At 39.1% G+C, this 25180-nt stretch overlaps 1 protein-coding gene across 1 annotated transcript in view; it reads left to right on the top strand.

Moving 5' to 3' along the window:
• Positions 1–25180, top strand: part of LOC136857191 (uncharacterized) — a 971464-nt gene that overhangs the window by 672923 nt on the left and 273361 nt on the right. The window lies entirely within an intron of this gene.

The raw sequence follows: 25180 nt of genomic DNA, 5'->3' as shown, positions 1-25180 counted from the left end.
TAGAAAACACGAGACAACGGAATTAAAGCTTCTTAGCTGCTCGAGGAACAAACAGACGGAGAGCACGCTGGCTGCACCCGAATGTTAAATGTAATTCATCTAAGTAAACTCTTAACTTTAAACAGTATTTTGGAAAAGTTTGAGTTGAAACTGTTTCCGGGAAACAAGCATATTAGTTTGAAAGTTATCAGACTTCGGAATTGTAGGCAGTAATATGTTAGAATGCAGAGTAACTTGATTATTAGGAAGTGTCGTCTAGCCTGCTCTTCCACAATGTACTGAGAGCAACATAAACTCTAGGGGTTCTGATCGACTGTACCCCTAATGTTTATGCAAAATTTATTGCACCAGTGTTGTGCAGTATAGTGAATATTTGTTACTCGCTTCAGTAAGTTCGTATTCTAACCTAATAACCTAACACCTTGGCACTACAGCCTTGAAGGGCATTGGCCTACCAAACGACAGTTGCTGAGGCCGACGGCAGAGTCGTGTGGTCTGCACGACGAATCCTTTCGACCGTTATTCTTGGCTTTCAGACCGGGGCTGCTATCTCGCCGTCAGATAGTTCCCCAATTCTAATCACGTAGGCTGAGTGGACTTTGAACCAGCACTGAGATCCAGGTAAAAATCTCTGACCTGGCCGGGAGTCGAACACGGGGCCTCCGGATAAGAGGCAGGTGCACCATCCTAACACCACGGGGCCGGCATTCTAACCTACTAACGCCTAAAAGTCCGGTCCCTGGTTATTATTATTATTATTATTATTATTATTATTTATGTTGATTCTCTTGACAGGCTTGGTTCATTATGATCCACAGTCCGTGTAAACTTCAGCGCGTATTATTTTTAGACTAACTAACATTAAGTTATGTTTGGCTCCTTGTCTCCATATTCAGCGTACAGGACTTCGGTTTAGAAGACCTCAGGTTTGATTCCCGACCCCGATAGTGATTTTAACTGCACATGGTTAAATCGTGGCAATACAAGGCATTTCAAAAAGCATTTACTAACAACAGGGGATATTACTCGATCGCCGCAAATAAATTCACTTATGGACGATTTTTGATATCGTCTTTAAGGGAACAATATGTATATTATCGGTAAAATAACTTTTGATATTTTACAACAAATATTTTATTTTTACACTCACAGTATATAGGCAAAAAGTAAGAAATATTATTCGGCCCAATGAGTTACCAGGGGAAGGGAGATACTATGTGATCTCCTCAACGTATTTACGGTTTTAGGAATGCCAATGCAAATTTCAATATAGAAATATAATACGGCACAATAATTCACAATAAACACTGCTTTCATATATTAACGGGAGTCATAGCCGAAAGTCTGGCCATTCACGACCAAATTATAGATTTTTCAGTTTTTGTCAGAAAATGTCTTCACCCTTTTCTCTTCCAAAATGTGTATTTACTTTGACCATACCATAATTTTTGAACCTCTAAGCGTCATTATTAAAAGGAAGTGGTCTTGCGTTTTCAGGGCAAACCAACGTCTGTATTTTCTATTTCCTGTTATAGTTTTCAGCGTTGTAGCGCATACAGAATGTTCCTTGTATAACATTTTCTCTCATATTACGGTGAAACTTTCAGCAAACGTTCCAGCATGTATAGGAGTTAAAATATACTCTGAATTCTCATGTTCAAGTGAATAATACTACCTTTCTTGTCTCTTACATTGCGGTGGAATGCATTCTACAAATTTTTTAAGTTAGAGAAGTTTGAGAACTTTTACTTTCTGCAGTTATTCTCCGAAAAGAAATCGCAGATGATCTGTTAATTATATATGAGCTAAAGATCTACTGTAGCAGCTTGCAAAACCACAATAAATCCACCCCTTCATAATCCGTATTCAAGCCACTCTCTTGTTCAAAGAACTTCAATTCGACTTCTCTTAACTCTTTATCTTCTGACAGGCACTTGGATGCTTTTTCTTCGTATGCCTCCTTTAATCACATTTCCCTTAACTTAACTTAGCCCCTTTCGTTCATATTCCTTTCTTCTCTTCTCATTGCTGTCCTCTCTATGGTACATAATGAAATAATTATTTTTTATTGTATTATACCGTTACTTATGTGTCATATCTGTATGTATCTACTGTGCTTAGCTGTATGTTCTTCTCTTAGTTTTATATTCAACCTTTAATTTCTCTCGTTCTTTTCATTTGCGTTCATGTTTTATTGTAAATGTTTGTGTCCGTGCAGTTATCTTGTTAGTTTAAAATGTTCTTCCGCTACTTTTGTCATTAGCTGATCTGACATGCCTTCATGGCTATTCATTTTTTAATTTTGTATTGTGCTGCTTCATCTATATATATATAAAATGTATATTGCTCAGAATTTAAAAATTAATGTATTTCTGTATCGTTCATCTCCACAGTAACAAGGAAATGCACTTTTTACTTTTCCGTCATTATTGTCTGTCTGTCTATCTGTCTGTCTGTCTGAATGTATACTTGTATGTACAAGCATCACGAGAAAACAGCCGTAGAGAATTTAATGAAAATCGGTATGTAAAGCCGGGGGACGAGCCACTACAATCTAGGCTATAAACCATTTTATTCAACTGAGTGAAATGGTAGTTTAGGGGAAGTCCTAAAAATTTAATTCACAAATATTTACATTATTAGTTATCCTAACGATAAATACTACAAAACTAAAGTTATATAGAAATTTACGACAATTTGTGCCTTATACATTTTTACCGTACCGTCTAGGATAACAGAGATATTCATTCATTTGTATTTTTGGCTAAGTCCATATCAACGCCGAGGCACGAGAAAGTGGGTTAACAGAATTTAATGAAAATCGGGAATAAGAAACTACAGTATAAGCTATAAAAATTTTATTCACCCTGGATGAAATTGTAGTTTAGGGGAAGGCGTTTAAAATTTAATTTTTAAATACCTATGTTATTGGTCATAACGAAAAGTACTATATAACGACAGTTATAGAGAATACAGTTTCCGATCATTTATACGTTATTCTGTTTTACCGTATCGATTATGATTATTAGTGTGGTACTTCAGAGTCGGAAGAAAATAAATGTGAAGGTCTACGATATCGAAACATTGATCAACAATAACATTACATTGACCATTATTATTTGAAATGTTCTTTGTCTCTTATGCTGCCACTCAACTCCGATAGATGGGATTACTGCTGCATACCATGTATAACAGCCTGCCTGAATATTGGCGGGAAATAGCTGGGGAGTTTCTTTTTTAGCATGCCATTCCTCTGGTTCATATATTTTCTGATACTGCTGGTACGTAACACACTGGTTCGTCATAGCATTCCAGCTATTCGATCCCTTCTCTGACGAGCTGTTTTGAATGAGCAGTGTGCACCCATTGGCCTAGGGCAGAGGCTCACCTAGTAGTAGTAGTAGTAGTAGTAGTACAGGTGGTGGTAGTAGTAGTAGTAATGGTAGTACCGGTAGTAGTAGTAATAGTAATGGTGGTGGTAGTAGTATCTGGCCTAGAATTACTATTTAGGCCTATTCCAAATTATAGCACCGCAGTTCACTAAATAACTCAAAATTCAACCCTGAAAAGAGTCGTTTCGTTAGAAAAACTTCCCAGTTCACATTTATTAAATTCTACATTCATTTTAATCCAAATTAACAGTGAAGAGGGGGTTTCCCCTCTGGCTTGGAGGAAAAATTTGCCTCCAAGTTAGATAGATTTTTCCGCCGCCAGTGAAGTGAATCGATATTTTCCGACTCATCGGGTACTCCTAGGAAACAGATTAGTAAGAGGGCATAGCTTTTGCCCTGGGACTCTCCCCTATTGATCCCCCCATCCACCGAAAAAGGACGAAGAGTGTTCACGTCTGTCTTGAGCTTGGTCATTCCAGCTCTGAAACTTTGGACTGTTAGATCGGCAGCGTAGTACTGTTCGTTAAAATTGAAAAAAATGTGGTTTTTCATTTGATCGAGTATTTCATATGAAAACATTACTTTTAATCACGCCATTCCTACTGACGTCATTGTAATGACCTCTGCTCATTTCAGTTGAGAAAACCACTAAGACAATTTTTCTGAGGATATACAGTAAAAAGGCAGGTGGAGAGTGAGTGACTGCCATTATAATGTAAACTCTCCAACCTAATTATGGCTGATGGTAGGTAAACGGGCCTACCATCACAATGAAAATTCCCTTACCCAGTCTTCAAATGAGAAAAGTCGTTTAGTGACTTCCCTCTCGCGTTTCAAAGGTAACGTTCAGAGTTATGCAATTTAATGCAATCTTGCTCACAACGTGTACACTACCTAACCTAGAAGTCTGTATACAAGGTAGAATTCCGTAGCGAAGCACGGGTACATCAACTAGTTGTAAATATATTCTTTCATAACGGGACTCTGTAATTTGGCATCTTATCCCCTAACCATTGGCAGCCACTGCGTGAAACGCTCTTCCGTCTTGCGATAGATGAAAACCATAAATGTAGTTAGTGGAACTAAAATCAAATATTATTATTATTATTATTATTATTATTATTATTATTATTATTATTATTATTATTATTATTATTATTATAAAAGTTGTTGGGTTTATTGATCTATGTCCATTCCTCGATACCATTTAGGCATGACTTTCTGTGTCTGAGTCCAAGGTGACCCTCGATCTTCCCCTTAAGTAAAAATATGTAAGTTAAATGTTTGCATTTGATACCTCACATGTTGTGACCAAAATATTTTAGTTTTCGAGGCTATATCAATTTTAATAAGTCTCGTCCAGTTCTTAGCCGTTTTATAGCAGAAGCTTTTAGAATCCATGCCTCCGTGCCATTGCAAGTATATTGGAAAACAATGATTTCTTTTTCTAGTTGCCTTACGTCGCACCGATACAGATAGGTCTTATGGCGACGATGGATAGGAAGGTGTGAAAATGGGAAACCAGGGAAAACCGTCTTCAGGGCTACCGACAGTGGAGTTCGAACCCACTATCTCCCTGGTACAAGCCCACAGCTGCGCGCTCCTAACCGCTCGGCCAGCTCGCCCGGTAACAATGATTTTATCCATCCTCTGACTTATCTCGAGGCTTAGGTTTCTTAGTAATCGTTAGCATAGCTGTTTCGAATTGACAATGAAATTTATGAAATGATTTATCCCAGGTATTTAAAGATGTTCCTTATTAATTAATTAATTAATTAATTATTCCTTTCTTTCCTTCTTTCATTCTTTCTTTGTTTCTTCCAACATGTTGGCCATTTACATGTAATAATGGCTCTTGGTGTGGTTGATGGCTAAAGACCATAGACTTCGAGTTATTGTTGTTAAGTCTCCAGTTAACACCAGCTAAGTTTGCCTAGTTTAGAAAAGTTTTGAGATCATCGGCGTTGTTATTATCTTTGATCTTGGAAATGATAATAATCATGTTATTTCTTTTCGACCTCCAAGAGATTAGATAAATTCGAGCAGTCTATTTTTATTTTTACATAGCACCGGCACAGATAGGTCTCGTGGAAGAGGAAAAGTCTAAGAGTGGGAAGTAATTGGGCGTGGCCTCATTTAATGTACATCCTCAGCATTCGCCTTGTGTGAAAATGGGAAACTACGAAAAACCACCTTCTGGGCTGCGAACAGTGAGGTTCGAACCCAGTGTCATCCGAATGCAAACTATGATCTGGGCGCCACTAACCACTCTGCCAACTCACTCGGTCAATACGATCAATTCGTCGGCATAGACCAAATTGCTTACTATACTTCTTTCCTACTAAACCTCCCCGCCCCCCCGCCATTTTATGAATTTCTGTAAATGGCCCATGTAAATGCTTAACAATGAGGGTGAAATATTACACGGATCAATGTATCTGTAACTACTTAACGCAAATAATTAATTTCACTATCGTATACCAGCACAGAATAATTAAATAATTACTTATAATTTCATAAAGAATACATCTACAACAGAAACATGGAAATTAAGAAATAATAAGGATTTTTTTTATATATAACTATAGAATGGGTGATAACAGTTTGACAAGACAAATATTCAAACATCTTAGGGAGAAAAAGTCAACAATAAGCTGGATATAATAGGTCAAGAAGTATTTAGAAAGAAATAAGAGAAGAAACTGGAAACAGAGATTTAAAGAAAGGGAAGGACTCCTAGGGTCCGCCTCTGTGGTGTAGTGGTTAGTGTGATTAGCTGCTCACCCCCGCCCTCCCGGAGGTCCCGGTTCGATTCCCGGCTTTGTCAATACATTTGAAAACTGGTACGATGGCTGGAACGGGTCCACTCAGCCTCGCGAGGTCAACTGAGTAGAGGGGTTTCGATTCCCACCCCAGCCATCCTCGAAGTGGTATTTCGTGGTTTCTCATTTCTCATCCAGTCAAATTCCGGGATGGTGCCAGAATTAAGGACACTGCCGCTTCCTTCCCTCTTCCTTTCCATTTCTTCCCATTCCCTCCCCCCCCCCCCATAAGGTGAGGTACTGGTCGCCCTTCGCAGTTGTAACCCCCAACCCAACATCTCACGCTCCAGGACACTGCCCTTGAGGCAGTAGACGTGGGATGCCTCGCTGAGTCCGAGGGAAAAACCAACCCTGGACGGCAAACTGAATAATAAAGAAAGAAGGAAATAAAGGATTCCAAGGAACAATATAAAGGAAACCCGGTTCAAATTGGTCTGGAGAGAGAGGAATAATGTACAGTGTAATGACGAAAGAATACTGGAAAGAACGTAGGAGGAAGCAACAAAGAAGGATGTACTGAAATTGGCATGTGGTCCCTAAGAGTCCTCATCGTAAAAAAAATATAATAAAAAAAGTTGTTGTTGATAGTTACGTATATCAGGTGAGTGTACACCTTATTTACCATTCCTCCGTATTAGCTAGAGCTAACCAAATTTAATTAAGATCACCTTAACAATATTTACCGCGGAGATGAGTAACGCATTTCCATGAGTGGGAGATATTCGATCAGAGAGCTTGAGGAATTAGAATCTCGAGTGAAGGGCTCATAGATCGTTGCACGATTTCTGTCATAGCGCAGACAATATTGTCCTTAGCTCAAGGAAAGAAAAAAAGTTTATGGAAGTTGAAGTTGGGAGACTAAACCACCGTCAGCACCCACCTGGTGATGATTGCCAATCAAGCGGACAATTTACTCGCATCGATTATTGAAGAAAATTTAATATTGAGGCTCAGAAGTAGAGATTGCCTATTAGAACGGAATTCATAAGCCGGGAACAGAAATTCGGTTCCGTAACTTCCAATATTCACCGGCGCAGATGTGATCGAGGGTAATTATGAAACGTGGAACGTTGGTATTCCTATATTGCTATTTTGGTTAAAGCCCTGCCGATGAGAATATAGCGTCTATAAACGTTCACTGTACATTGGCAAATCTCCCTTCTACATGCATTGCTTCATTTCAAATGTACCTCAGCTTAAAGAAAAAATTGAAACGGGAAAGCCAAAGTCATCACTGTACAGTCAGTGAAATCCAATGGAGAACTGGAAGGAAAATGCTTCCACTGTTCGCTACCGTGACACAGGAAGGATAGAGAGAATTAATTTTGACCATCCTTTCCCCAAGAAATTAACCTGGTACTCATTCCCCTTATAGGCTTATACCAGCACCTAGTTACTTACAATTATCCCTATAAGGTATTATCACCCTATCGACACGTTAATCAAAAGTGACAGGAATTTTCCACGTGGTGAAACTTATCACAACCTGATTTTTCATCCGTTCGTCATCATAGCATTGTATGCTAATCATCTCACAATACTATCGAGGCATTTTTGTATCACGCGACCTTATGCCCTAAACATTCCGGTCCTGTGGTTTGGGGGTAGGGTGCCTGCCTCTTACCTAGAGGACCCGGGTTCGATTTCCGTTCCACGTTACCCGGATCTGAGGGCTGGCTCGAGGTTCTCTCAGCCTGAGAGATTACATTTGAGGATCTATCTGATGGTGAGAAGGTGGCCCCGGTCTAGAAAGCCAAGAATGACGGCTGAGTGGATTCGTTGTGCTGACCACATGACACCGCGTAATCTTCAGATCTTCAGGCTGACCAGCGGTCGCTTGGTAGGCCATAGCCCTTGGGGGCACTTACGCCATGGGATTTGGTTTTTGATGTTATTCTAAATATCGATAAGAGGATGAATATCGTCATTAATAACCTTCAATGTTCGGAATATCCACAGTCTATATCACAGAGCCAATTACTATTTTTTATGGTTGCCTGTATAGACAGCACAATTTAGTTAATGGATGTATGGGGGTCAGATAATCACAATGAGATCAATGACTGAGATGAACAAGGTCAGAATGATCGCTCACGGACTGACGGCTTGGACTTAACTGGATGATATCACGTTGAAGAGTAATGAAAGTGTTATCTAATTAACACACACCCATCGAATTATTCTTTAAAATTGCTTGCATAAAATTTACGGCACATTTCCTATCTGCTCATTGGAAGCCCGGCTGAGTGTTAAACATTTTCTAGTTGCTTGAGTGGGCCACCTTCTTTCACTTTTACAAGCCAATCTCCCTTGTGCAGCTCTTATTCTTCAATGGCCTCAAGGGTAGGTACGTATGGAGTACAGTAGAACAGCGGTGCGTAGTCCAAATTGGAATGAAATAGTTGTATAACGATATTAAGAATTAAACATCATCGACGATATCCAGCCCCTTGGATTAATGGTTAGAGTAGTGGCCTTCCTTTCAGAGAGTCCTGGGTTCGCTTCCTGGCTTGGTCAAGGATTTTAACTGCGTCTGATTATTTCGTCTTATCCAGGGACTAGATATGTGTTTGTTTATTTCAATTCACTCATGTTCATACACACAATTCATCTCACCCTCAACAAGCAAATGTGAGGACATACCTCCACATAGGATTGGGGTGAGGAAAGGAATGCGGGTGTAAAAAACCAGACGAATTTCCAGTGGCGTGCACTGAACCCCATGTACCCCAGCGCTGCTGGGTTAAATAACGTTGTATTAACATTTTCTTACTATTCCTTAGAATGCTATTTATACAGTTTAAAAACTTCAAATATCTATGCCTCTAAGCCAAGCCAAGTACAGCTGTCTCGACATTCCGCTCGCACTGCCGCAGTTCAGCTTCTACAGCGAGCTAGGCTTCCTCACCGGCACGAAAGAAATTGAAGATTCCTTGTCCTGGGAGCGGGGCGGGGCTATGGGGCCTGCTCCGACAGCAATTTACGGCGACAGGACAGCTAGCTTGGGTAAGGTATGCTAGTTTTAATAATTGACACTCGGAGTGTTCGGCGCGACACAATAGAAGCTGCAAGATAAACATCAACATGTTAACAGTATAGCCACTTATACATTGCCATGCTAATAAAAATACAGCCAGTTTTAGAAATCGATTGCAATATAGAATAATATATTTTATTTTTGGATTTCGGCATGTATAAAGTGTTTCGAGCAATTCATTGATGGCACGTATATAGTATGTTTACCGATAGCCACAGAAAAATATTTAGGTTGCCCAGCATGAACATAGAGCTATTCGCGAAGTAAAATAATTTTGTTTTTGGTTGTCTGTAATGGTGGTATATATTGCATTTTTGCAGTGTTCCTCTTGGGTTGTAGGTGAAGCTTTCAGGAATTATGTGGCATTATTCATGAATATAACGCTTGTTATACGCCATGACGAATAATTTCGCTCGTTTGTCTTTGATGCACGTACACTCAGTAAGCGAGTGAAACTATAAAACTTTCGAGACGGTAAAATACCAGTTAAATTTTGCTGCTTCAGTTTAGGTTAGGCTTTTTAAGTTAAAAGCAAATAGTTAATCCCAGTGCATATTTTGTAAACCATGACTGTACTATCACGAAGCGTCACCCGGTGGAAATGTAAGTACATTGTTTAAAATCTGCTATAGTGAACCCATGACCTTTGTGCCCTAAGAATATTATGTATTACATTGTCAATTGGAATAAGAAGTTCGATTTCTCGATATCACGGGAGTGACACGTGGCAAGGGGATAGCTACTTTCCGTCCCACGCTCTGGGATACGTGACGTCATCAGTACGTGTCGTACGTGGAAGGATACCGAAGAAAGTTTGAGACTGCTAAGCCATTTTTGAGGGTTATTTAAGAAGAGCGCGTGTGTATGGGGTACCCACGCCAAGTCGATAAAATTATAGTGCCTATCAAATGAGGCCATTTATCCAGCTAGTCTAATATTATAAATTTTAAATGTCCATGAACACTACCGCCAGCAATGTAGCAAGTATGTGGTTACCTTCAAAACTCTTTTAATTACAGTTCAGTTAAGTCAGAAAAGTTACGGAAATTTTCTTGGCGGCAAAGGGAAATGCCTGGAGAGAGGGGGTAGTTTCTATAAATAAGAAGGGACTCCATGTTGAAACCCCTGCATTTTGTATCACGAGGCTGAAGACAGAGGGTTGAACTGCTCTGTAAAATCGTACGACAAAAGTAGACTAAGTCCAACCAACAGATGTGGCTGGGGTCTTGACTCCATGTGGAGTTTTTCTTGAGTGGAAGTAATTGTAGAAAAAGGACGGTCAAGGTACCGAAGAAATGTGTATGAATTGTGTGCGGTAAAGAAAGTAATTCGTGTGCGGGAAATAATTACAATCCGTCGTGTGCGATCAACAAGAACAACAAGAGAAGGGCATTTCCTTTTTTTATATGCTTTATTTCCAGGAAACCGGAAGATAACATGATCTGTAAAGCCAGAAATGTAAAAATGGCTAAATAAAATGCCAGGGTCGCAGGTGAGCCCTAGGATGAACGCTGGCGTGACTTAAGGTAAGTGACTTGCCATCTTAGCGCCCAATATATCTTGTTTCATGATGTCTAACTTATAGGTATTTGAAGGGGGTATATACGACGCAGTTGGTCGCCCCTATGTGGTTTTTGTAAATGTCAGAATACGACGAAAAAGGGTCATTTGTTTTATTTTCCCCTTGGATAAATTTTCGAAGTCTTGCGAGTGCCGTATGATGTTGTAAAAAGTTATTAAATAGGGTTTCGAAGTGATATCACGTCCAATGTAGATCGTCATTCTGTGTGTTTATTGCCTATATTTTGTGATGTCAAATTAAGATGTTCATTCGACGTAAAATTTTCAGTCGGAATTTTGTTGGAGTTGGTGCAAAAGGGATCTGTGGTTACCCATTTTCAATCGGATGGAAGCGCTGTACGTAGTGTTGAGTAACGCATGTCGGTGAATTTGTCATGAGTGTAATGTATTCTATGTCCGTTTAAACCGTGTCTGAGTGACAATAATATCAGGAAATTTGTCACTCATTTTCGTGAAAATCCAGTTATTAAAATACGATATCATTTTATGCGAAGTTATTCATTATTAAAGCATTAAGCGTTATTAGACGTCGTGGATTCTAGTAAGGATTTTTATTCCAGTTCTTTTGTCAGTGATAGTCGTGAGTTTGGGAAACAGAGGTTAGTTTTGTCGTGTGAGTCGAGATAGGATTTGTGAATCAGGTGTTTGGAAAATTGTCGATGAAGCCGGGACTTGTGGGAGCCCGAAGAAGATTTTATAATGTTGGGAATGGAAAGCAGAAACGAGAATCCGCGCCGGTATTAATTTGCGACGTGCAAAAATGATTGTGGGACGTTAAAAGTAAATCTATGTGCCTATTTGGTTGGTCAGAATATATCGTATTTTGTAATTAGCCTTTTTGCGAAGTTAAATGTTTCATTCTTTGAGGTCAGTCAGGCAAGGTGAACAGATGTTTCATATCGAGACTGACAGACAGAGAAGAGTCGTTTGTGCCGTGACCGACAGCTGATCTAGGGGGGATGGTTTTGTATAACGGAACGTGTAGTGGTTTACGTGTAGGATGGAGATTGCATTTTTGGTAACGGAGATAAATAATTACGGAATCTAGTTGAAATTTCCATCCGGGAATAACGTGCGAGTTGTTGGATACTGTGAATTTGTTTAATTGAGATCGTAATGTACATTTGAGACCACGAACTTAGAGTATAATGAGTAAGGTTAGCCAATTTCAAGGTTGTCCAAAATATAGAGTGGTGGTAGTGATGATTGTTTTGTTTGTGAGAGGTGCGCAAACTTCATGAAATGTTATGACGAGATATGACATCCTAATTGGCCTACATTATATGGCAAGTTACTTTTGGTTTGTACTTAATTATTAGGGTTAATCCAAGTGTTAATAATGGCTAGGGTTAGATTAGATTTAAAGTGTGAGGTCATGAAACAAGCTATAAACTGGACATGAATGATGTAATAGTTCTTTTCCAGCAAAAAAGGAATCAACAGATAAACATCAAACATGATTAAAATAAATTACGTCAAGAATTGTGTAGGGACTTGTGAAGAAACCATTCATTCATGGAAATAGAATTTGTTGTTTTTTAAGATTTCATTAAATCATTTAAATTTATTTAATTATTAAATTCACTGAAAACTGTATTTTGAAATAACTTTAAATCAAGCGAATAACTTGAAGATGCATTCTGGTAATCGTCGTTTATTTTCTGGGGTATATGTAAATGTTAACTTAACGATTTAGGGGACATATCCGAAGGTAATGGATTTTACTGCCACAAAGTGTTGTGAGCATTGTTGTTGTTGTTGCATTATTTGACTTTGATTGATTGAGCAGTAAAGGTGCTGGGGTTATTAAAGTTTATTAAAGGTTATTAAAGTAAATTAATTGTGTTTAGCCTTCAGCTTAGAATCTTGGATGGTTATGGGGTAATCAACCTCAGTGACTTTGATTGGGGCCATATGCCACCGTAGCATAATTTTCCTTGCAGTCATCATCCACACTGACTTTAAAGTAACTTAGAAGTTTAGATGTCGGTCCATCACATAGTCGCAGGTCACATCGATTCAATATAGGGTCCATGCTATAACCATTGTGTGGCACACACCGATTGGACTGCCTTAATCATACCCAGAGTCCAGAGTTCGTGTTACGAGGGCTGGACCATAAAGAATCACTATGATGGTACATGTAGTCTCACATGGAAGCCGAATTTAAGGATTTCCAGACAATGGTTTCTAGTAAGGATGCCCATCAGGCAGTTACGTCAAAGGGTCACACCAGTGTCTTGACTGTCTATGTAAAAATGATTGTGGTGTCCAGTGGACACGATTTCAATGATGCCGTTGATAAATCATAAATTCTTCAGGAATTACTTGAATAAATAGGAATATTTTGAACAGACCTTTCATTTGAGTAGATAGATTAGTATTACTGAACCCTACCTTTACCTCAGCAAGTGACGAAGAACCCGATACGACCCAAGAGACAGATCTCATGAACTTTGCTGATAGGTAAGGAAGGTAGGTATCGTTCATAGTGGACCAAAAGGTTTCAATAGATTAAGTAATGATGGTGTCGGCACTGCCGTGAATATCAATTTGGAAATATGTGCGAGCGCGTGGTTGAAAATATTCTTGAAAGACCTTTCTCAGGTTGACCTTTCCACGAAAATTGCAGCCTTGAAAATGGTAATGAAAACTTCAGAGACGGTAGTGGGGCTGCGAAATTTTTATATTAAAAACCATTTTTGCAGCTGGGGTGACGAATGTGTTCACCGCACGCCACTGAGAATTCCACTTGTGCGAAACAGTTCGCACCTGCGATCCCACATAGATGTGTGAAAATCGGTAGAAGAAAATATATCATTGTTGGATATATACAGCAAAAGCTTGATTTAAGGTGGTTTTCGGTTGCTTTATTCTGCGTTATAGTTTGTATGTTGAGTATATGTATATATATAACCTAGGCGTCACTGAAGAGGCATGCTAGTGAAATGAGGAGTGAGGTAGTTTCCCGTTGCTTTCCTCACTGAGCCAGAAGTTGCTCTTATAAATCAGTCTGCCAAGCCCACCGAAATGCATGCACCAAATGACCCTATGAGAGATATTTTCGCACCATTCATAACAGGGACTGGCTGCATAAGCAATGGTATTACTAGCATCACTCTTACCTCGGTCACCTTCATTTTGTCAAAGCCAAGGATGAGACTGAGACTGATCAATGAAAGTAACAAAATTTATTCTAGCCCGTACCAGAAGACGTAGTGCACTTTAAACACTACATCTCGCCAGCAAAGGCCGGGGTTATAGTTTAACCGCAGTAAATGGAAAATTACCTAAATGGCGACAAAAGATTGGTAAAAGTAGTAGGCAACAAATTTTTGAAAGATACTGTATAAAATACACACATTCAACACTCTATTCTTCAAACTATCGATTATGTTCAATTTACAAATCGTTTAGAGAGTAAACTTTTCTGTTTAGTAACACCAAAACACCTGCACCTAACTGAAGGGTAAACTGGGAGGTTGTCTGACTGAAACTAAAATCCAACGCAGTTACTTGTTGTGTTAGCGCGGGTGCAGGGTGAGGGAGGGGGGGCTTTAGGGTAGGTCATATTAAATTTACCCTGCGTACAACACAAAAGCTTGACCAATTGGTCATATTCAGTCATTTCTGTGAATAGACAGGCACGCAGTTTCTAATAATGATGATGATACTTGTTGTTTAAACGGGCCACATTCTAGGCCGTCGCACCAAACGTAGTTTCTAAAACCCCATCCAGCCATCCCTTGAAGTTACATTTAGTACGGAGTTGGTAACAGTTATATATTGTTAATTACAGTTCCTCTATGCAGTTCGTTATTACATTAAGCAAGAATTTCATTGATGATTTTTCGGAGAGGTACGTTGTACCGCACTCAATCCAAATCTGCGGTGAATCAGATCGCATTTAACCTGGCTTCAACTCTATGTACCCTACATTATCCAGCTCTTCCGGTACGAAACCCACGTAATATAATACATTCCGCAGCCGTATAGGCTTTAAATTTCACTGTCAGATTTGTTCAACCATTTCCAAGCTTCCTTTTGACAAATACCGTACAGTCCCTCATTAGGCTGAGAGTATTTTTGATGCAATGGGTATGACGTCTTCGGATGTATTTGCGCTGAGCTCCTATGGTGGGCACCACGCACAAGTCGATCATAACATTTTTCGCTTATTTTGTTTGATGGTCACGGCATATGATGTCGCCATGGAGGCTACGGTATTAGATGATATATCTTTCACGACAGCACGTTTTGAATTGTATAGAACAACTGCCGAAAATTCCTAAAACATATGTCTTATCTTTATATTGTCATATTGTACCGGTAACGGCGGTACAAAATTAGTCCCCGTCATAAAAATCTTAAACTTACGTGTTAGGCTCCGGACCGCTTACGAAGGACTGACTAGGCAGCGAGCAACAGCTGCGCGTGTGTGACGTAGTGAGCGGGTGACGTCACAGCATGCCTCGCCGCACTACAAAGCCTGGACTGATGTAGAATGTTCTACGAGATTCGACGGATAATAACTTTTCCCACGATAATAATTTAACAAATTGAACTACATCACCATATAACTTAATCCTTTAGCTATGTTCCTGCCAAATTTCACGTGAATCTGACTTGGGACGGTAAAGTTATGAAACAAGAGGTGGAGGCCCGGATCAAATATAAATACGTACTGCTTCGCTCAGCAGAGCAGTGTGTGTTACAGCATGTTATAGTGAGCAGCAGTGCGCTGCGGAATATGATACCAGTTTGTGGCCGGGATTTCTATAAGCACACTAGACTGTAGTATTCGCACAGTCAGTTCGCGGGTACCGTGATCGAGCGTGAAGCCGCTGCTAAGTTTCAAGTTCGTGGACTTTAATCTAATTGTATTGAATGTGGACTTATGCAGATTTCTTTATATTATGACAACCTTTTACTCCGATAGGACGTGAGGTGAATTGTGTATCTTCTGGACATTATCTATTGACTGTTACTCTATACGAGTGTCCAAGACCCGCAAACGTTTTCGAGTGTTCAAAATTGAAATTTTATGGACTTAGAACTGATTGCTCCTCGCCGAGTACTAAATACTTTAAGTTATAAACTGTGTGTTGAATCCATATTTAATTTACCAATCCATAAACTGTGTAAACATTTTAGGTAATGAACTGTGAACTGTGCATGTGTGAACAGTGCATTTCTATTCTAATGAACAGTGCATTCCAATGCTACGAACATTTAGTTTACGAACAGTCGAACCAAGAACTATCAGTACTCAATTAATTTCGTCTTTTGGTTTCATATTATTCTCAACACGTGAATGAGTTCTGATTCACGAGCGGAACATCTTTATTTCATTTAAATTGAACAGTGCTTCAATAAACTGAGTCATGTGACATTGCTTTACGTTGTTATAGGTGCAACAAACTTTAAGTAACTTTAAACTCGACAATCAGTTCCGAGTGGACTTTATTTTATGAATATTTCTTTCACTGGACACGTGACAAAATTAAGTGACATTTCACCGAGACATTTGTGTTTGGACTTTGTTAAAAGCATTTATAAACACTCTATCATCTGTGCAGAAGCAGCCTTTGCACTAACTCGCCCCAGAGCTGAACGATGTTCATTCATGTTCACCATTTACAAGGACTACCTCGACGCCATGGATCTTCAAAGCACCGAATAGATCTTCTAGAACTTCCATCGGGGGACGAATGGTGGTTCGTTGCTATGGAGAATGGAGCTGCCGGAATCCAAGGACATCGCCAGCCATAGGACGAGGAACATTTTCGACTGTATACGCTGTACAGAGGTGATATTAATTTCAATATTTTAATAAACTCTGAAAAAAAGTTTTAGGATTTCTTTTGAACAAACCCTCTCCCTCTGTATGCACTTCAGCGACTGGTACACGCCCTGCGTCTCATCTCTACCGAAGTACCAAATTTACTGTTACAATATTGTCTCTGTTCTTCATTAGATACCTATCTCACATCCTTCCATCGAGTCTAAAATTTTTGAAAAGCTGATTAAAAATAGGTTAATGAAATTTCTAATAAATATTTTGTTTAATCTTACGAGGACGGTTTTATACCAAGTTAAAGTACCTACAGTGTCATAGAATATTATTAAACTGCGAAGCATTATACAAGGGATCGCTAGACTATTGCCCATTAATAGGTCGGAAAAATTCGTTAGTAGATAAAGATATAGTAGATATCCTCTTTCAAAAGTTATGATCTACAGATGTGAGAGGTACTGTCTTCATGTTGGCGAAGAACGATATTTTCAATGTATGTGAGAAGAGAACACTCCTCGAAAGATCTCGGTTGGTGTACTGCAGGGTTCTTTATTATGTCCCAGCCTCTTTTTGATACTTTCAATATTTAAATATGAAAGGCATACTTTCTTTATATGCTGATGATACCAAACCTTTCTATGATGACTATTACTGTTATAACCTTGAACAGAAAATGAAGCACGGGGTAATCATAATAATTAAATCTCGGCTGCATTAAAATTCATGAACAATCAACCTGGCGAAAATCAATAATATTGTTATTCAAACACCTTCATACAACCTTCCTTCGAAAATGTCATTGTCAATTCATAGTCGATATGCAATTCGTGTAAAGTCTACGAGATTTGTTGGATGAATATAATCTTGGGATAGCCATGCTGAAGGTCATTTATCACGCACTTACTGAGAACCATGTCACTTACATGATCCTTATCTGGGCATCTTGCAGGTAGAAACAATTCGAAAAATCAATTTCATGCAAAGATAGTATTGAAAATACTTTCAGGCCTACCTTGCTGACTCCATCTTTACATTTGTACAAATATTGTAACATTCTATCACTCCCCGTCGAAATTGCTCAGCAATCACGGTGTATAACCTTCAGTAACTCATTAGTTGTTACCCTCGAACACTTCATATAAGATTAATTAAATTATTGATATTTACTGCACTAGAAGTGCTTCAAAAATTCATTTTACACAAATACATACTTGAAAGTTCGGTTAAAGTTCATTATGAAATTGCTATGTACATGTTTTAATAGACTCCCCTGATGACATACGTGACATATGCGCATTGTTTACTTTCAATTGTAAACTAGTTAACTACTGTACAACTTGTCAGGCACTGGTTGTACATAATTTAGATTACATTTGCTGTGTAATTGAACGTATGCACTGCACCATTACCAGTTTAAACACAGGTGACCTTGAAATAAATAAATAAATAAATAAATAAATAAATAAACTTAGACAGAATGCCTAAATATGACCCGGAAAGGACAACTCAGAAAACTAGAACTGAAAGAGCGAAAGATCCTCAGAAGGATTATAGTTCCCATTAAAGAAGGAGATGGCTACAGAATCAGCACAACAAGGAACTGTACAGTAAAATAGAGAGCATTACAACAGCTATGAGGAAGAGAAGACTAATCTTCTATGGTCACGTAGTCAGGATGGACAGCCAGAGACTCACTTCAAGAATCTTCAACACTGTATCTAGAGGGAAAGCAACAAATGCCAAATGGACGAATTTAGTGCGGAAAGACCTACAATACCTAAACATTGATCACGTTGACATTTACAACCGAGATAAATTCAGAAAGTTAGTCAAGACATCTGACTCTCTCCAGTCACTAACAACTAAATCAATGCGTCCAGGAGTAGGAATGAACTGGACTCAAGAAAGAAAAGACATCCATAGCGCTAGAATGAAGGAATACTGGGCTAAGAGGAAGAAAAGGGCTCACCAGAGTTAAGAACCACGTGGTCCATCGTAGGCCTAAACGAAGAAGAAGAAGAAGAAGGAGAAGAAGAGAAGATTTTAATCTTTTCGAATAATGATGGTTGTTTTACGTCGCACCGACACAGATAGGTCTTATGGCGACGATGGGACAGGAAAGGGCTAGGACTGGGAAGGAAGCGGCAGTAGTATAATAGGCGGGTTCTGCGGCCACCACCTCCTCCGGCTCCCAGAGGCCTCCTCCACCACCACCACAGCCAGAGGCCTCCTAGAGGCCTCCTCCACCACCACCACCACAGCCAGAGGCCTCCCAGAGGTCTCCTCCACCACTCGCGGGAAATTTGAATTTGTAAACAAAGCCACGTGCTTTTTGACAGCTATCATCGACAACAACGCATCGCTAACCTCAGTACTGCCATCTTGACGGGCCTAAACCTCAGTGGTACCAACTTAACCTAACTAGCGCGAGATAAACAAATCCACATGTTTTTTGACAGACAACAACGCATCGCTAACCTCACTGCTGCCATCTTGACGGGCCTAAACCTCAGTAGTACCAACTTAACCTAACTAGAGCGAGATAAACAAATCCACGTGTTTTTTGTCAGCCACGTGCTTCTTGACAGACAACAACGCATCGCTAACCTCAGTACTGCCATCTTGACGGGCCTAAACCTCATTAGTACCAACTTTACATAACTAGCGCGAGATAAACAAATCCACGTGTTTTTTGACAGCCACGTGCTTTTTTGACAGCTGTCATCCGCCATCTGAGAGCACCGTGCTACCATTTTTATCGCAGTTGCTGCAAATTCATCACCTATTATCGGCAGTGCTGCTATCTTGGCGGGGCTAAACCTTAGTGCTACCAACTTAACCTCACTAGCGCGAGATAAACAAATCCACGTGCAGCTGACATCCGCCATCTTTAATCTATAGAGCACAGTGCTGCCCTCTTTAGCTACTTACCTTTGAAATGTGGTGGCGGATAATTTGAAAAATGCTTTTGACAGCAGCCACCTTGCATCGCTAACCTCAGTGCTGCCCTCTTTAGCTAGATACCTTTGAAATGTGGTGGCAGAATATTCCACGTGACAGCAGCCATCCTTGAGCACAGTGCTGCCCTCTTTGTGGTGGCAGCAAATTCCACGTACTCTACAAACTCACGTGCTTTTTTCTGACAGCTGTCATCCGCCATCTTGCATCACAAACCTCAGTGCTGCACTCTTTAGCTAGATACCTTTGAAATGTGGTGGCGGCAATTTGAAAAATTCTACATTCTCTTGTTTGGAAACAAACCTATGCGCTGTCATCCACCATCTTTAAACCACAGAACACCGTGCTGCCCTCTTGCGTCAGCTGTCATCCGCCATCTTTAAACTACAGAACACCGTGCCGCACTCTTGCGTCAGCTGTCATCCGCCATCATTAAACTACAGAGCACCGTACCGCAATCTTGCGGGCAATTCCGTCAGCTGTCATCCGCCATCTTTAATCAAGAGAGCGCAGTGCCGCACTCTATGTGGTGGTGACAAATTCCACATTCGCCATCTTTAATCTACAGAGCACCGCGCTGCACTCTGTGGTGGCGGGTAATTTGAAAAGCTGCCAAGAGAGCATCGTGTTGGTATCTTTATTCTTTGACATGTGGTGGCGGATAATTTGAAAAGTGCTTTTTGTCAGCAGCCATCTTCAATCAACAGAGCACCATGCTGTGCACTCTTTGTGGTAGCGGTAGACAATTTAAAAGAACATGTCAAGGAATACCTTTGTTCTAAGAAGATATTACAAGAGAGGTGATTAAGAATATAATCGAACACGGTACTCGATACAACATATGATTAGAACATCGGTTGATGTGTTTACAACATATCTGGTGTATACCTTTGTTCTAAGAGAAGAAGTAAGACTAAAATTTTGAACAGCTTGCGTAAGATAGCAACTCTTATAGCTTCCTTTACTTTGCTAAGGCATAGCTTTATCGAACATACAACGCAATCTTATGCATAAGGCAGTGCACATATCGCGTACCTGCATGCTTATACTTGAACACATACTGCTGTTCATAGTTCGATGTTGTAGAACACTGCATTGCAAGACTAGAATCAAACACTTTTGAGGAAAAAAATTCTGTTCTCGACATACTTACCGAACTAGATGATACTATACTTACGAATCTGCTCAACACCTTCTTTCTTGCTTTTCTTCAATGAGTAATAAACAAAAACTCTATCTTGCAAATAAGGTGCGGGAGGAAGGTAATACCTAAACTAAAATAAAAGAATATGCTAATTCTACATTATTTATTTACATCTTGTATGTACAAGTTTTATCTCGAATCGTTTTACCGTAGTGATGTTTGCGTACTTCTCCCTTCTCAACACAATTCTTGTATGTACAAGTTTAAACTTGAATTATTTGCTGTTCTATACTCCCAGCGTACTTCTTATTATCTTTATACAATATGTACAGTGAATTGTGATGTAAGACAGCTTAACGTATATATGTTACAAAGTACACACCTCTAGCATAATGATTACACACACACACACACACACACACACACATGTAAAGTAGTACCGATCAATACTACTATGCCCCCAGGCTAGAGTGTTGGTAGAATTTGGAATGACAAACCGTTTGCAATCAACATTATTAAGGGATACCTTACTAATTAAATGAGTGTACAACTGGTGCTTCTTGCTTCTAATGACAGACATTTGCTTATGCAAAATAGGTGGATTACTTTTAATGCAATTGTTATAGTTTTCAAATCTTAGCTGATTCTGAACTACATTCTTTTTAATCCCCTTCAATCTCTTTATTTGCAGTTCATTTAAGAGTTTTATGCAATATGACTTGGATTTAGTACCTACAAATGAATCGATAATATTTCCAGCACATTCATCCTTTATTTTACCTAGAACCTTTTTGTTCACTAGCGGTAGATGATATTGATTATTTGCAGGATAGTTACTTGTATCAAACCTACCCAAGTCTGGCCTTATATCATTGTAATAGTCATCAGTTTTGATTTGATAAATAAACGAATCGGTATCTGTGTAGAGCAATTGCGCATAATGCACGTACTTCTTCATCATATAATCGTAATGGAATTCATACATAAGTGTTTTAGCCAATTCAAGTACTGCAAAGCCGACGTAGGTAGGTTTGCCATACTTAACCCTAACACGATTCATATGTATAATAACTAAATTATCATGTATGATGGTACAGCTGTGGAAATTTGGTTTACTTATTAAATAGTTAGCACCGTACCTTTTCTTAATATTTTCCCAGTTTGTAATCAATTTTACATCAAAGCGTTTGTCAACATTTTCCATAGTCTTACCAAACACACTGTTATTCATGAGCTTGTAGAAATCTTTTCAAACTCGTTAACCGCATTCGTTCTTAAATTATTGTTCAGATCGATATATGGATTTAACCACGGTGACTGATTAAATTCTAGTACGCGATGAATTTTGGATAACTTCAAACCATGCTGCAAACACTGTTTTAAATTTCGGTAATGAATGATATACTTAGATTTATCACACAAATTAGCAATTAGCATTTTCGTCGTTGATGCGATGTACGGGAACTTCATATTTTCAGGGCAGAACGGTAAGTCATTATGAGAAGTGTGTAACTCTTTAGGATACTGTAAGTCAACTTCGAGGAAATAGCCTTTATCAGCTTCATCGCCTAGGGCGTGCAGCTGTCAAGCATCAATTTCGCACTGCGTTAGCCAGCGGAAACCACTCACCGGTAGATGCTGACTCATCGCCCACCCATACTGATTATTAGCATCGAGATAAACAATATACTGAGATTCCTGACTAGAATCGAAACTCGGCATGTACTTATTATTTGCTTTAGAATACCGCCCGCTGCACTGACTTAGACCGCCTCGAATAGATGATTTTATAAAGTGCACCATATCAATATCAGTTAGCAGTTCCAAATTCACCTGCGTGTATTTTAACATCGCATCCCAACTTAACCCAGGCGCAGTAAAATACTGACATGGGTCAAGGCTGTAGGTTTTCCTGCAAACACAGCGAAAATTTTCTAAAACATCAGCTAACAAAAGTACATCCGTCTTTAAATATAAGTCGGAGTATTCACCTAGCGTTTGAATGTGGAACTGCTCCCAGATATGTTGTGCATGTAAATAGTCATCATCACTAATATCCGTTGAATTCAGCGAGCTGTAAAGGATTGTTTCGATGGTAAAGCACGTTCTTCGAGGCGTTCTAAGCAGTCAAGATATTCATAACAAAAACACCCTTACGCCGAAGTAAATTAAACTGCGCTTCTTCAGGAAAAACGCGTCGAATTTCCGTAAATTGTTCTGGCTGTAAATGACTAGAAAGTTTATCGAGGCTACTCGCTATAAAGCGAAACGAGTCAAGGAATCTCAGTTTTATAGAATGCTCCGCATCTACTTTTACAGACTTTGCAAACGCAATGTACCGCTCTTTATTCTGAGGGATTATATCTACTTTTTCATCTGAAGCTCCAAATTGTGAAATGATAAAATGTGAGTCGTAACCAGATAAGTTATGAAAAATTACAGGGATAAATTTAGGAACTCTGTACTTAAGATTACAGGTATAATGAGCGGCACATCTGTAGAAACCAGTTAAATGATCATGATCAAAAACTTTAGGGTCACTTTCGGAAAATTCCCCATCACAAATGCTACACTTTGTAGCACGTTCATGATCATTTAACTGAATTTCGGTGAGTGGCTTCATAGGAATATTACTATTTAGAATAAGACCAAGACGAACTGCATCACTTTCAAGTCTTTCTAAAAATACTTTAGCAGCATCAGGTCCTCGATACAGCTCTAACTTGTTAAGCGTACTATCATAACTACACTTCATGTAATACGCGAAGCTATACGGGACATGCATGTGCGTAGTATTAGTGAAAGAGTTGTCAGGATTAGGTAAACATGTGTTGCATGGCGTGAGGATGGCTTCAAAGTCTGCATAAATCACGAAAGGTACCCACATCTGCTTGTGAAAATTTGTAAATTTTAAAACATTATTGTCTGTAGTAGGTATCTCTGTACGTACATGATTGCAGTCATTCTTGGAATGCTTCGTTAACTGATTTTCAGTTTTAAAATGCTGCAAACATCCATCACATAGCCACTTTTTACACCTATCGATTGACAACTGACTACCAACAAGTCTACTCAGATTTTTAATCCAGCAAAAGTGGCTATTTTCACTGTTTTCGATATAGAGTAAGTTAACATGAGTACTCTTCTTATGATATGTATAATACAGAGGACCTACTACATACTTTTTCTCTACACCATACACATTAATGCTAATGTTATTTAGTTCCTCAAAGCGCTTAATATCTTTTAACTGCATAGGAAATTCTATACTATCGAAATTTAGTTGCGTTGAATAGTGTGGATAAGATGATGTTCTCTTGGCTACGTCTGATTTAGCAGGATTTAAAGCCGACATCACCGCCCATGCAAAACATGCTTCGTCATTGTTTTGGATGTTTACAACAACTTTTCTTTGCTGAATCCATGTCGGCAGCTCGATGTGCGAAGATCCACGCATAGGATTGTACTTATTGATGTTAACTTCTAGATACATTATTTCAACTAAAGCCCACCCTGATTCCTTTTCCTGAAATTCCTCGCTCTTAGTTGAAATAATGTTAGAGACATCCCTAAGTACATCACCAAAATTAGTTGACTGACTTATGACAAAATTCTTCGTATTAAATGATTTAATGTCCGTTATTTCAGATTCATCCGTGCTTTTAATGTACAAGGTGAAAAGTTCAAAATTAACTTTAAATAAATTATGATTGGACAAAGATTTAGCAAGAATCTGTTGTACATCCGGTTGAACACAATTTAAAAAGTTTGAAGTGCTCTGAAACTTTTGACTGGTGCGAATTCTGTAACTAGAAATCCTACTTTTAAATGCTGTATTAATTTCCTCGATGTTTGCGTTACTACCACTTCTACACGCATTATTTTTATGTGCATTACTCCGTAAGTGTCCCTGAAAATGCGAAGATGGTCCATCGGTGTTACAGTGCTCGCAGTGAATAGTTTGAAGTTCATGATTTTTTCTAGGTTTTTTACTACTAGTACTTTCTACAGCTACATCCGCGTTTTTACGCTTTTCTCCTATTACCTGAGGGCAAGTAGATACCTGATGTGCTTCTACTGTACTAAGTGAGCATCGTATCGCTCTACGTTAGCGAAATACATACTACAAACTTTACATAAAGCAGATGTTATGCTAGGGTGTTTTGATTTCATATGGCGCATGAAGTTATCTCGCCTTGTAAACGTTACATTGCATTTCTCACAGCAGGGGAACATCTGAAAAGAGAACAACCAATAGAGATTAGGCGAAAGTTGCTATGTTCGAAAGAAACCAAGTTTCAACCCATAGAAGTCAGACATTGCTGAAAGTTTGAAATTATAAGATTAACCTCTTCTACAGCATGAGGATTGAAGAGAACAACTATTTATCAGTAGACTAAAGTTGTGATGTTCGGAAGAAACCAAGTTTCAACCTATATAGGTCGGACA

The sequence above is a fragment of the Anabrus simplex genome, chromosome 1, assembly GCF_040414725.1.
Source record: "Anabrus simplex isolate iqAnaSimp1 chromosome 1, ASM4041472v1, whole genome shotgun sequence".
NCBI lineage: Eukaryota > Metazoa > Arthropoda > Insecta > Orthoptera > Tettigoniidae > Anabrus > Anabrus simplex.
Note: the sequence above shows the minus strand (reverse complement) of the source record. Positions and strands in the feature narration are given on the sequence as shown.